Source organism: Anabrus simplex, chromosome 8, assembly GCF_040414725.1.
Source record: "Anabrus simplex isolate iqAnaSimp1 chromosome 8, ASM4041472v1, whole genome shotgun sequence".
Taxonomy (NCBI): Eukaryota; Metazoa; Arthropoda; class Insecta; order Orthoptera; family Tettigoniidae; genus Anabrus; species Anabrus simplex.
In genome coordinates, this window is record NC_090272.1 from 76,264,674 (window position 1) to 76,277,444 (window position 12,771).

The following is a 12,771-nucleotide window of genomic DNA, read 5'->3' on the forward strand; positions in this document are numbered from 1 at the left end:
ATTAATCGATGTTAAGTCAATTTGGAATTTTCACATGCATTATTCATACTTTCAATTACTTATATGAAATACAGAATCATCAAACTCTTCACGAAAATTGGCCCACTCAGTAGCCATATGTGAGCCAAATGCTACGTATGTAGCTGTCACATTATTATCCGAAAAGTAATGTAATGTGAGATGATCTTACAAAACCTTTACCCTGTTCCACGTTTCTAAATCTGACCCAAGAATAGATGACATATCATTGGACCAGCCATTTAGGCCACTAAATCCGGCGTGTCTTATGGTATAATCCTTTGTCGATATGACGTACGTTTAGTAGCAGTTAATCTGTAAATGAAGGTCTTCAATATTGTAAACACGCATATACTTTCGTATGTCGATCTATATATATTCACTGATGTCGATTTAGCGATCGAGAAAGGGTCGGTCTGCCATTGTAATCAGTACTCCCCACACCGACTTTGACTGGCAGTAGGAAAGGGTTCCTTCTCCAACTCCTGTGTAACTGTCATTAGTAAGGAAGGCCTACAATTGTAATGAATAGTTCCCTTCTCGATTTGACTTGCAGAAGGTAAGTGAGCATGCAGTTTTGTTTAAAACTCCCCTACCCGATTGTGTTTGGCAGTAGGCAAGGGTGCCCGCCATTATAAAGAAATGTACTCATCTAAAATGTGACTGGCATTAGGCATAGTGGCCTGCTATTTTGATGGAAACTCACCAACTGTGTGACTGGCAGTACGCTGGCTGGCAGTAGGAAAAGGGGCCTGTCATTATAATGATAACTGCACAACTCAATTTCGAGTGATAGTAGGGTAATTGCCTGCCATTATAATAAAAACTGTAATCTGTCTGGAGGTAGGAAATGGGGGCTGCCATTTTAACGAAAACTCCCCAAATCGATTCTGTCCGCATAGTAGGCAATGGGGCCTGCAATTATAATGTAAACTTCCCAACCTGATTGTGAATGCCAGTAGGCAAGTGAGCCTGCCGTTATATCACAAATCCGTAACAAACACTTTACATTGGAAACGTACGGGGACCTCCCCATGCTCTTTCTCGGATAACGCTAAGAGACATGCAATTTTAAAACTATCTTATTTACTGCATGTACACTATTTACTTCGATATTCGAATACAATGTAGAATACCGTACCATGGCAACGTCAGCTCCAGGATTCTACAGCAGCGAAATTATCTATATAAATAAAATTGTAGGGGGTCCGCTGTCTGTAATTTCTTTTGTTTTGCCAATTTTTCAGATATTTATCCGTTTTAGGTCAACTCAAGACCGAATCGGTGGTTTTTACGTTTCGTGTCTGTTTGTTTGTTTGTCTGTTTGTCTGTTTGTCTGTCTGTTTGTCTGTTCAACCAAACTTAATATTTACAGTATACTTATCCCGGGGAAGGTTTCGATATGCATATCATTTTAAAATCTTTCAATACACGGGGTGTTTATACGAAAGCCATCACGTCGAAACGGCTAAATAGATCTCAACCAAACTTCATATTTAGAGTATGCTCATCCCGGGGAAGGTTTCTATGTGCATATCATTTTAAAATATTACAATAGATGGGGGGTTTATAGGAAAACCAGAATGGTTTTCCTCCTTTTTCTCTTATACTATTGATTTTCTGTAAACTTCGTTTACCGTACGTGAAACGTCTCTTCATTATAAACAACTTTCGTTATGTTCATAATTTACCTTACTCTTCACATGACGGAGAAATTTACAATTTTCTGCTGGTAGCATGCTCTGCATTGAGTGACCGACAGACCGACAACGTCCCCCTGTGGGTGGGGGCGGTAGAATAACAAGAGAGGTGTCAATCGGCCATTCTGCGGGATAATGGCGGAATATCGTTGGAGGTTAGGCCTATAACCGTTCTCGAACAGCTTCAGTAATAACACCATTAGTCATCTTATATGTTTACCTAAGAATCCCTGCGCCTAATTTGCTCCTCTGTTACGGCTTTCTTATATCCATAACTCACACCAGCATAATTTATTGAGGGGCATAAGTAAGAGCAATACATTCACTTGGTATTTACATATTTGTCGTCATCCGGCTCTCCTCAGTTATTATAATCTATTTTCCATTAATGTCAGATTTCTTAACTATTATTTTCTTCCTTAATTACTCCGTATGTATGTTGATTGATTGATTTATTGATTGATTGATTGATTGATTGATTGATTGATTGATTGATTGATTGATTGATTGATTGATTGATTGATTGATTGAATCCCAGCAGAAAGGCGTAATTGTTCAATACAATCCTCCACATTCGGTTGGCCTCAGGAACGGCATACGATCTTAAAATTGGGCCAACTCCCGAGATCTCTCAAACATAAGAACACAAGTCGGATGAGAGAAGAGAGTGGTGATGGTGCTGATTTTTGTTTCAAGAGGAACTACAACGGGGCAACCATCCTATATTGTGCCCTACTGCACTATTAAGTTCCGTCCAGGCGAAGGCCGGTCTCGAACCCAGAGTACAGTAGTGAACGAACTCTCACAGACGTGAGCTGGTGCACATAGTCTTACCTGAACACTGTCCTCTTCAATCAGCCGGTAGAGCGCTCTTCTCAGGGATAATATGGGTATAATGGGGCAACATAAAGATAAAACACTAGGACAGGTGCCTCCTCAGGTAAGAATTCGACTAAATAAAAAAATTTAAAATAAAATATCTAACAGAAAACACCGCTGCATTCCAAGTTTAACAAATAGGGATTTATTACATAAACTTGAATTATTTACAAATAAAAGATCATTTCAATATGAGATGGAAAAATGACGCTGAGCCGATGACTATCATTTCACTGCCTTCACAAAAACACGTGAATCTGCAACAAGCATGTAACCATAGTGTAAGTCACGAAGTTTAGGAAGATGGATATCTGCTTAATGACACAAAAACAATGATTCCCTTAAAAATTTACAATGCCTCGCGCCGTCGAACCCCGGTGCAAACAAATCACCACAAAATTTACAATGACCTGACACGGTCACGAACCCTAGTCCTATGACAGGTAAGGTGTCCAAGATACCTATGCAAACAATATCAAAGATCCACTCAACACATACAAGGGTGTCAGTATAAAATGGGCCAGTGTTAAAATCTTACGTAAACAAATAGGACATAAAACAAATCTCTCTCTGCTTTCAGAACAAGAAGGTCGTTTCTTCCCCTTCTAGCATACTTGAAATACTGCAGACGACCAACACATCCGCCTGTGACGTCAAGCTCAATGACCTCCATTCTCACCCCTCCACATGCGGCAGTTCCCTAATTTACGAGCTCAAACGGGAAGACAGGCTAAAGTCTTGCCTTTCAAAGAACACTTCACGTAGTCAGCTGTTAAAGCCCTCATTTAAATATACCTGGGCTATCTGCCCTTGTCTCCATACTTCAGCAATCTCGCTCATCTTACTTATGCCTCTCATGGGCTAAATCCTGGTGCTACAAAACACTAATCATTAAGCGATCGTCACATTGCCATACTTGGCATTTCCAAAATATACTCAATAAACTCTCAATGGTTGGGCTCTCTCAGGCCGACTGCAAATCTTACTGTTGCCTCTTATGGGCTCCAATCTCTTAATACCTGGGCTCGCTCGCTCTATCAATGAATCTGGGTGAATTACTGGTCACGACTTGGTCATAATTATACACTTCTACGTCTGCAGAAACAAATGCCTGAATGTGATCTAATAAAAGTACCTATCTGTAGACTAACCTCCTATGCCCAACTGAGTTCGATCAGACCCTTACACAAACATGTACTTCAAAATAACGCAATCAAAATGAACTATAAATTCGTTAACAAAGACTCTACAAATAACATCTACCTTAAAGTACGGGGTTCGAGTTTGAGGCCTAGCTCTATATTACAAGGGAAATTCTCTTATTACCACCAATTTGCTGACTGACGGCCCCCATATTCCTATCTAAATTTAAATGACATGCTTGAAACAGAATTGGAAAGCTCTGACCTTAAAATAGAAGACATAGCGGAGCGGCCATCCCTGTGGACCACTGGATCTACCACATTCTGATAGACTGCCGGGCTTTCATCAGATACTGTTGACCATTTGGAGACATTCTTGCTGGTGTGGCGTCTTCGTACAGCTCCCTCTGTAGTCGGAAGGTGTCCTCTTCGATGTTGTGCTGGTCAGGTGCTCCCAATGTTCCTGGCTCGATGCCCGTTGTTGTATTGGCTTCAGCTCCTGGTTGTGGCTTCTTTGGAATGATGCTGTCAAACACTCGTTCTGACTTGATGCTGGGGTAACTGAAAATAAATTCATATATTACAGACTGTCCAAACTTGATGCCTGTCTTCACTACTAGCGTGTCTCACACGTTACACTGACCAAGTCTCGTTCAGAGTTTTAACCTGGTACACAAGAGTTTCTTTACTACTCTCCGTCACTGTTCTCTCACCCTATCACACGGACAACATATAGTTTTAGAATTCCTAACCTGAGCCAATATTAATATTAGCATTTCGTCCGTCATACTTTGACCTCCCCGAAATATGAAGCTCCTAGTTCATTAGTCTCTTATAAGCAGTACCTCATCTCCCCATAGCATAATCTCACAGGTAAAATCTTCAATTCATCTGAATATTCAAGTTGATTACTTACATCTTTGCGGAAATAGCAGTACAGGTAGTCGTTGTAGCTTGAAGACAAAGCGTTGTTCTCAGTACCAACACGCCGTATGACGATTCGTTCCTGCAGCCTCTCGTTCCAAGAATGACTCTGATATGCCCTGGTGGCCTTAATTTATAATTCCGGGTGGCGTCATCAAGCCACTTGGCTGCGTGCAATCTTAGCGTGCCCGGGAAAATTTTCCCGCATTAATTATCATGAGCGCAACTTAGCGAATGCATTAATTAATGCAGCCCTAATGCCTATCAAAATAAAGCAGATATAATACAGGTTGCAATTCTTGTCTCAAATCCAATGCAACTCTTCTGTAACCAAAGATATTAATTTATTTCATTCTTCCCTCCTAGAATAAGTTTAGCCGGGAACTGGAAGAGCGTCCCCAAGCTTCATCAAGAGGCTTCGCTTTGGACATAACTCCTAATGGGTTCTGGAGATTTCTCATAATGACGCTCGCACTCACTTCACATAAGAACGCTTCTTTTGGCCCCCTTTATGACATATACTGGAAGACATCGGCTTCGTGGGTGGCCTAGTATTATTCCACTATCCAATACTCAAATTAATACAATTGCTCCCATGAACAGAATGGTTCATAGCCCCCCGTGAACGACAAAATAAAATTTTGTGAAGAATTTTATTTTCCCAAATTCCAAGATCATTTTCTCATTGCAATTATATCTGCTGTCAATATTCAAAACTTCAGGGCATGGGACTATCTTCAGCGACAGACATGATAGCCTCCCTATCCTTCCTAACTTGGTAATAGGCATCCAGCAGAGCTAGAAATCTCCGGTGGTTACTCTCGCAGTCTTGACACTCCGTTTCTTCGCGCTGCTCAGATAGCTGTTGCTGGTCGCCTGGAGAAATCATATTCACTTCTTCTTCTGCTTCTTCTTCATCATTGGGTATCTCTGGTTGTTCTTCTTCGCTGTCATTTCCATCTTCTTCCGGAATGATAACCTCCTCTCTGGCAAGATTTTCGGTCTCTTCGTCCTCAGGTTCTTCTTCCTCTTCTTCGCCTCCTTCTTCTTCTTCTTCTTCTTGATTGTCTAATTGATATTGGCCGGGTTGGAAAAAGGGCTTAAGGTTTGATGAGTTAAAGACCTTAGTCACTGTAGCGTCCAAGCTTTTTACCTTGTATGAGTTATTTTCATAACTATGAATTATTCTATACGGTCCAGTGTATAGCTCAGCGAACTTATGGTAGTATCTCTCTGTAGGGTTAGAGACAGTGGGTGTCTTAACTAACACTAACTCGTGATCTAGTTGCGGATCCCTATTAAATTCATCTTAAATTCTCTTCATTCGTCATGATGTTCAATTAATATAATTCCTAAAATATATTTATAACTACTGGTTATCATCAGTTTTCTATTTACAATACTACTTATATACAGTGGTGTTTATCTAAATGGCTCTTCTATTTGCCAAACTTACAGAAGTTCCCTGTCTCACGGCCATTTCGCAACTTTCTTCACACCCTGTCTCATTCATGCGGCCTTCTCGCCTGCAGAGGTTCCTGGCACTACATGTTTGTTTCCTTCTGTAGTTAGAGAGGTTCCCTCTCTCTGTTCCGCTCTTTCTTTTGTGGAGTAAGAGACATTCCTTTCTCTCGGTTTTCCAGTCACTTTTCTTCCGCCTTATTTCACGACATGCGGAAAGCCACCTCTTCGCAACAGCACGTTTTCTCCTCAACTGTTCCACGTAGCTTCTCGGTTCAAGCATTCGTCCCTCTTTCATATCTTCTTTTCGCCGCTTCTTCTTCTTCTTGATGGTTCCACTCTTCCACCTACGGCGTCTTCTCACTTGTTTCCCGAACCAACCAAACTGGTATCGGTATTTTTGTTTCTTCTTGCGTCTCTTGTATGACTTAGTTCTCTTTCCTTCATTTCGCTTCGAATGCTGGTCATACCATTGATCGTCTCCTTCATTAACGGCTGCTATTTCTTGAAGATATTTTCCAACCGTTTCCCTTTGATTATTTTGTGCGTCCCCGTTCGGGTCTCCAATTTCTATTTGTCCAGAAATCCCATTAACGTTGTTCGCTATTTTCCTTCCTATATCATCGGCCTCGACCTTGGATACTGTCACACATTCCAGACTCTTTTCTTCCCCCGCAGAATTTACGAGGTCTTCGCCCTCAGATGTCGCCGCGTAGTACTTGAGCTCAGCCCCTTCTGACAGGACTATGGCTATGTTGCCAGATCTCTGCACAATGTGATTCTTGAACTGCTCTTCTTCTCCTTCCTGTAGCCAAACCAAAGTTGCCGTTTCCCTAGCTTCCTTGCTTGTTGTGTCATTCAATCCTTCTTCTGAGGCTACGGTAATATTCTCGTTTCCTGGTGTATCTTCCCTTTCTGCTTCTGCCTCCTGAACCATTGGACTGTTTGTATCAGATTGCTCCACTCGCATCACTTCATTTTCGGGCGGTTCAACCGGTGAATCAGACTGCTGAACTTCTGTGATAATTTCCTCCTCGGGCACCTTATCGCTGACTTTACCTTCCTTATTCTCTTCCGTGGTTTGCTCTTTCCTCCCAACTCCTTCTCGAGTCCTCGCCTCCATACTGTCTTCTACTTTCTGCTCTATTTTTTCTAGCCTCTCTTGCGTATGGTCTATGCGATCTATTGCTGCTATCAGTTCTTCTTTAACGGTTTTCTGTTCGGCCTGAGTCTCCTTGTCCTCTTCTTCAATAGGCTGTTTTATTTCTCCGATACTGCCCTTTACCTTACAAATCTGTTCATCTATTGTCCTGTGTGACTCTTCTACCTGTCTATTCATTTCCTCTGTAGGGGTAACACATGGTCTACTATTGATCTCTATCTTCGTTTCTACCTTGGCTATGGTTTCCCTAGTCGCTTCATTTCTAGAGGCCAATGGCTTCAAACGCATGCTAGGATGTTCCTTAAACTCAGTTATTTGGCTCGTTATCCGTGCCTCTGTGAGTCTTAATCGTTCGGTCAAGCGTTCTTGGAACCCCGCGAATGGATCTGTGAGTTGCTTGGTCAAGCATTCCTTCAGTTCGTTCACTTGTCCCGAGTTCTTAACTTCCGGTTCTCTAAATTTTGTACTAACTTGGTCGTTCAAATGCTCACCAAGCGCCACAAACTGTACCTCGCTTTTGGCACACTGTTTAGGGAATGGCTCACTATTCCTAGTCTTTCGTCCTATAATAGCCCGCATATCCTCTCTAAACGCCACAAACTGTTCATTCATCTGCTCGCTGAATTGCCTCAGCAACTCCCCTATGTCTACCGACATTCAACTCACTTGTTATAAAGTCCGGCGGGAAAAGCCGCTCCGTATGTCCTCGATTAAATTTCAAATACTATAAATTTCCTACTCTTTCTAATTTATCAAAATGTTCCTACTGCTAAACTCTCGAACTTTCAAAGCCTAAATTGGCTACCTCAATCTAATATCATGTCATTCAACATAGGGTAACCGTCAGTACAACACTATGATACAAAAATATATACACAACACAAACATAAAATTCTCCCACAAAATGTCATAAACCAGCAAAAACTACCACATGCACAAATCCCAGCTATCCGATTATACACCTGTAAAACACAACACCATGCAGGTCAAATCCCCGCACGAATATCATCCATCACTCCCAGAAAACCACACAATCAGCACATCCTCGCTAAACACCACCAACAGCAATATCCATAAACTAATGGTAAGATCAAAGACAGAACATCACAAAATACCTCTCTGAACTGGCAGTCATTCAACCTCACAAGTTTAACAACATACTCCAAATATATCACCAAGCTAACAGTACAGATCACAGACCAAACTTGGTATACCAGCACAACACGTAATTGAATGCAGCTGTCATAACATATGCCTGAAATCAAGCCTTGCACGACCTTTATTTACCAAAATATCAGGTCCTGCCTTTATAGATACACATAATGACCTATAGCCCTATTTCATGGGGAAAATCAACAAAATACCACTTGGTTGTGTGAGCTCGTTTACACAAATATCAAGCATCACCTGACGGCATAATAAAATAAGCTGTATGACCCTCCTTACGGCAATATCGGGTCCTCAGTTAGCCACACCAAGTTCACAATGTAGACAAAGGCGCTATGGTCCCTTTTACTGAAATATCGGGCCATTCGTTACTCGTCGTCATTAATACCATGGCGCTATGGTTAGCCCTTTTTTCAAAGTTATCGAGCCCCATCGTTGCTTGGTCATTTATACTATGGCGCTATGGTTAGCCCTTTACGGAATTTCGGCCACCACGTTGCTCGGCGCCATTAATACTATGGCGCTATGGCCTAATGAGCCCCTTTTTACTAAGTTATCGAGCTCCACGAGTATTGGGCGCCATTAATACTATGGCGCTCTGTTTACACTGTCTGGGTAGCCCTCATTACAGCAATATCGAGGCCCCACGATGGCTTGCGCCATTAATACTATGGCGCTCTGTTTACACTGTCTGGGTAGCCCTCATTACAGCAATATCGAGGCCCCACGCTGGGCGCCATTAATACTATGTGCCCTACTGCACTATTAAGTTCCGTCCAGGCGAAGGCCGGTCTCGAACCCAGAGTACAGTAGTGAACGAACTCTCACAGACGTGAGCTGGTGCACATAGTCTTACCTGAACACTGTCCTCTTCAATCAGCCGGTAGAGCGCTCTTCTCAGGGATAATATGGGTATAATGGGGCAACATAAAGATAAAACACTAGGACAGGTGCCTCCTCAGGTAAGAATTCGACTAAATAAAAAAATTTAAAATAAAATATCTAACAGAAAACACCGCTGCATTCCAAGTTTAACAAATAGGGATTTATTACATAAACTTGAATTATTTACAAATAAAAGATCATTTCAATATGAGATGGAAAAATGACGCTGAGCCGATGACTATCATTTCACTGCCTTCACAAAAACACGTGAATCTGCAACAAGCATGTAACCATAGTGTAAGTCACGAAGTTTAGGAAGATGGATATCTGCTTAATGACACAAAAACAATGATTCCCTTAAAAATTTACAATGCCTCGCGCCGTCGAACCCCGGTGCAAACAAATCACCACAAAATTTACAATGACCTGACACGGTCACGAACCCTAGTCCTATGACAGGTAAGGTGTCCAAGATACCTATGCAAACAATATCAAAGATCCACTCAACACATACAAGGGAGTCAGTATAAAATGGGCCAGTGTTAAAATCTTACGTAAACAAATAGGACATAAAACAAATCTCTCTCTGCTTTCAGAACAAGAAGGTCGTTTCTTCCCCTTCTAGCATACTTGAAATACTGCAGACGACCAACACATCCGCCTGTGACGTCAAGCTCAATGACCTCCATTCTCACCCCTCCACATGCGGCAGTTCCCTAATTTACGAGCTCAAACGGGAAGACAGGCTAAAGTCTTGCCTTTCAAAGAACACTTCACGTAGTCAGCTGTTAAAGCCCTCATTTAAATATACCTGGGCTATCTGCCCTTGTCTCCATACTTCAGCAATCTCGCTCATCTTACTTATGCCTCTCATGGGCTAAATCCTGGTGCTACAAAACACTAATCATTAAGCGATCGTCACATTGCCATACTTGGCATTTCCAAAATATACTCAATAAACTCTCAATGGTTGGGCTCTCTCAGGCCGACTGCAAATCTTACTTTTGCCTCTTATGGGCTCCAATCTCTTAATACCTGGGCTCGCTCGCTCTATCAATGAATCTGGGTGAATTACTGGTCACGACTTGGTCATAATTATACACTTCTACGTCTGCAGAAACAAATGCCTGAATGTGATCTAATAAAAGTACCTATCTGTAGACTAACCTCCTATGCCCAACTGAGTTCGATCAGACCCTTACACAAACATGTACTTCAAAATAACGCAATCAAAATGAACTATAAATTCGTTAACAAGGACTCTACAAATAACATCTACCTTAAAGTACGGGGTTCGAGTTTGAGGCCTAGCTCTATATTACAAGGGAAATTCTCTTATTACCACCAATTTGCTGACTGACGGCCCCCATATTCCTATCTAAATTTAAATGACATGCTTGAAACAGAATTGGAAAGCTCTGACCTTAAAATAGAAGACATAGCGGAGCGGCCATCCCTGTGGACCACTGGATCTACCACATTCTGATAGACTGCCGGGCTTTCATCAGATACTGTTGACCATTTGGAGACATTCTTGCTGGTGTGGCGTCTTCGTACAGCTCCCTCTGTAGTCGGAAGGTGTCCTCTTCGATGTTGTGCTGGTCAGGTGCTCCCAATGTTCCTGGCTCGATGCCCGTTGTTGTATTGGCTTCAGCTCCTGGTTGTGGCTTCTTTGGAATGATGCTGTCAAACACTCGTTCTGACTTGATGCTGGGGTAACTGAAAATAAATTCATATATTACAGACTGTCCAAACTTGATGCCTGTCTTCACTACTAGCGTGTCTCACACGTTACACTGACCAAGTCTCGTTCAGAGTTTTAACCTGGTACACAAGAGTTTCTTTACTACTCTCCGTCACTGTTCTCTCACCCTATCACACGGACAACATATAGTTTTAGAATTCCTAACCTGAGCCAATATTAATATTAGCATTTCGTCCGTCATACTTTGACCTCCCCGAAATATGAAGCTCCTAGTTCATTAGTCTCTTATAAGCAGTACCTCATCTCCCCATAGCATAATCTCACAGGTAAAATCTTCAATTCATCTGAATATTCAAGTTGATTACTTACATCTTTGCGGAAATAGCAGTACAGGTAGTCGTTGTAGCTTGAAGACAAAGCGTTGTTCTCAGTACCAACACGCCGTATGACGATTCGTTCCTGCAGCCTCTCGTTCCAAGAATGACTCTGATATGCCCTGGTGGCCTTAATTTATAATTCCGGGTGGCGTCATCAAGCCACTTGGCTGCGTGCAATCTTAGCGTGCCCGGGAAAATTTTCCCGCATTAATTATCATGAGCGCAACTTAGCGAATGCATTAATTAATGCAGCCCTAATGCCTATCAAAATAAAGCAGATATAATACAGGTTGCAATTCTTGTCTCAAATCCAATGCAACTCTTCTGTAACCAAAGATATTAATTTATTTCATTCTTCCCTCCTAGAATAAGTTTAGCCGGGAACTGGAAGAGCGTCCCCAAGCTTCATCAAGAGGCTTCGCTTTGGACATAACTCCTTCTAATGGGTTCTGGAGATTTCTCATAATGACGCTCGCACTCACTTCACATAAGAACGCTTCTTTTGGCCCCCTTTATGACATATACTGGAAGACATCGGCTTCGTGGGTGGCCTAGTATTATTCCACTATCCAATACTCAAATTAATACAATTGCTCCCATGAACAGAATGGTTCAATATTAACAGTAATCAGTGACAAAAATGGAGGAATCCGACTCTTCCGAAATTAAGTTATCCGCGAAGGGCGTGGAAATAATAATAATAATAATAATAATGTTATTTATTTTACGTCCCACTAACTACTTTTTAAGGTCTTCGGAGACGCCGAGGTGCCGGAATTTAGTCCCGCAGGAGTTCTTTTACGTGCCAGTAAATCTACCGACACGGGGCTGTCGTATTTGAGCACCTTCAAATACCACCGGACTGAGCCAGGATCGAACCTGCCAAGTTGGGGTTAGAAGGCCAGCGCCTTAACCGTCTGAGCCACTCAGCCCGGCGGGCGTGGAAATGAGGCCTCGAATGTTCTTATGCCGTCGGAGTCTGCAAAGAACAAGAATAGACCACGGAAGTTCGGATAATATAGCTAAAGTGAGGAGCGTGGCATAAGTAAGTGCACCTAAAAGGGTCCGTGGTCGCGAGCCCACCCTGCCAAGTTAAGGACCCCTGGGGCGATTTCAGTCACCTGTTACGACAGGCAGGGAATAACCCGGATGTATTCCTCCCCCCCCCTCCCACCTTCACCACGCAACAGGCGGTTCACAGAAACGAACTACGATGCACACGCTACGCAAAATACAGTAGGTCACTATATACACCAACAGCAATATAAGGAAAGAAATTACGTACAGATGTTACATGGAAATCTTTCCTTTATAAGAGAGACAGCTATAAACAAAGAAATAAGATACACGT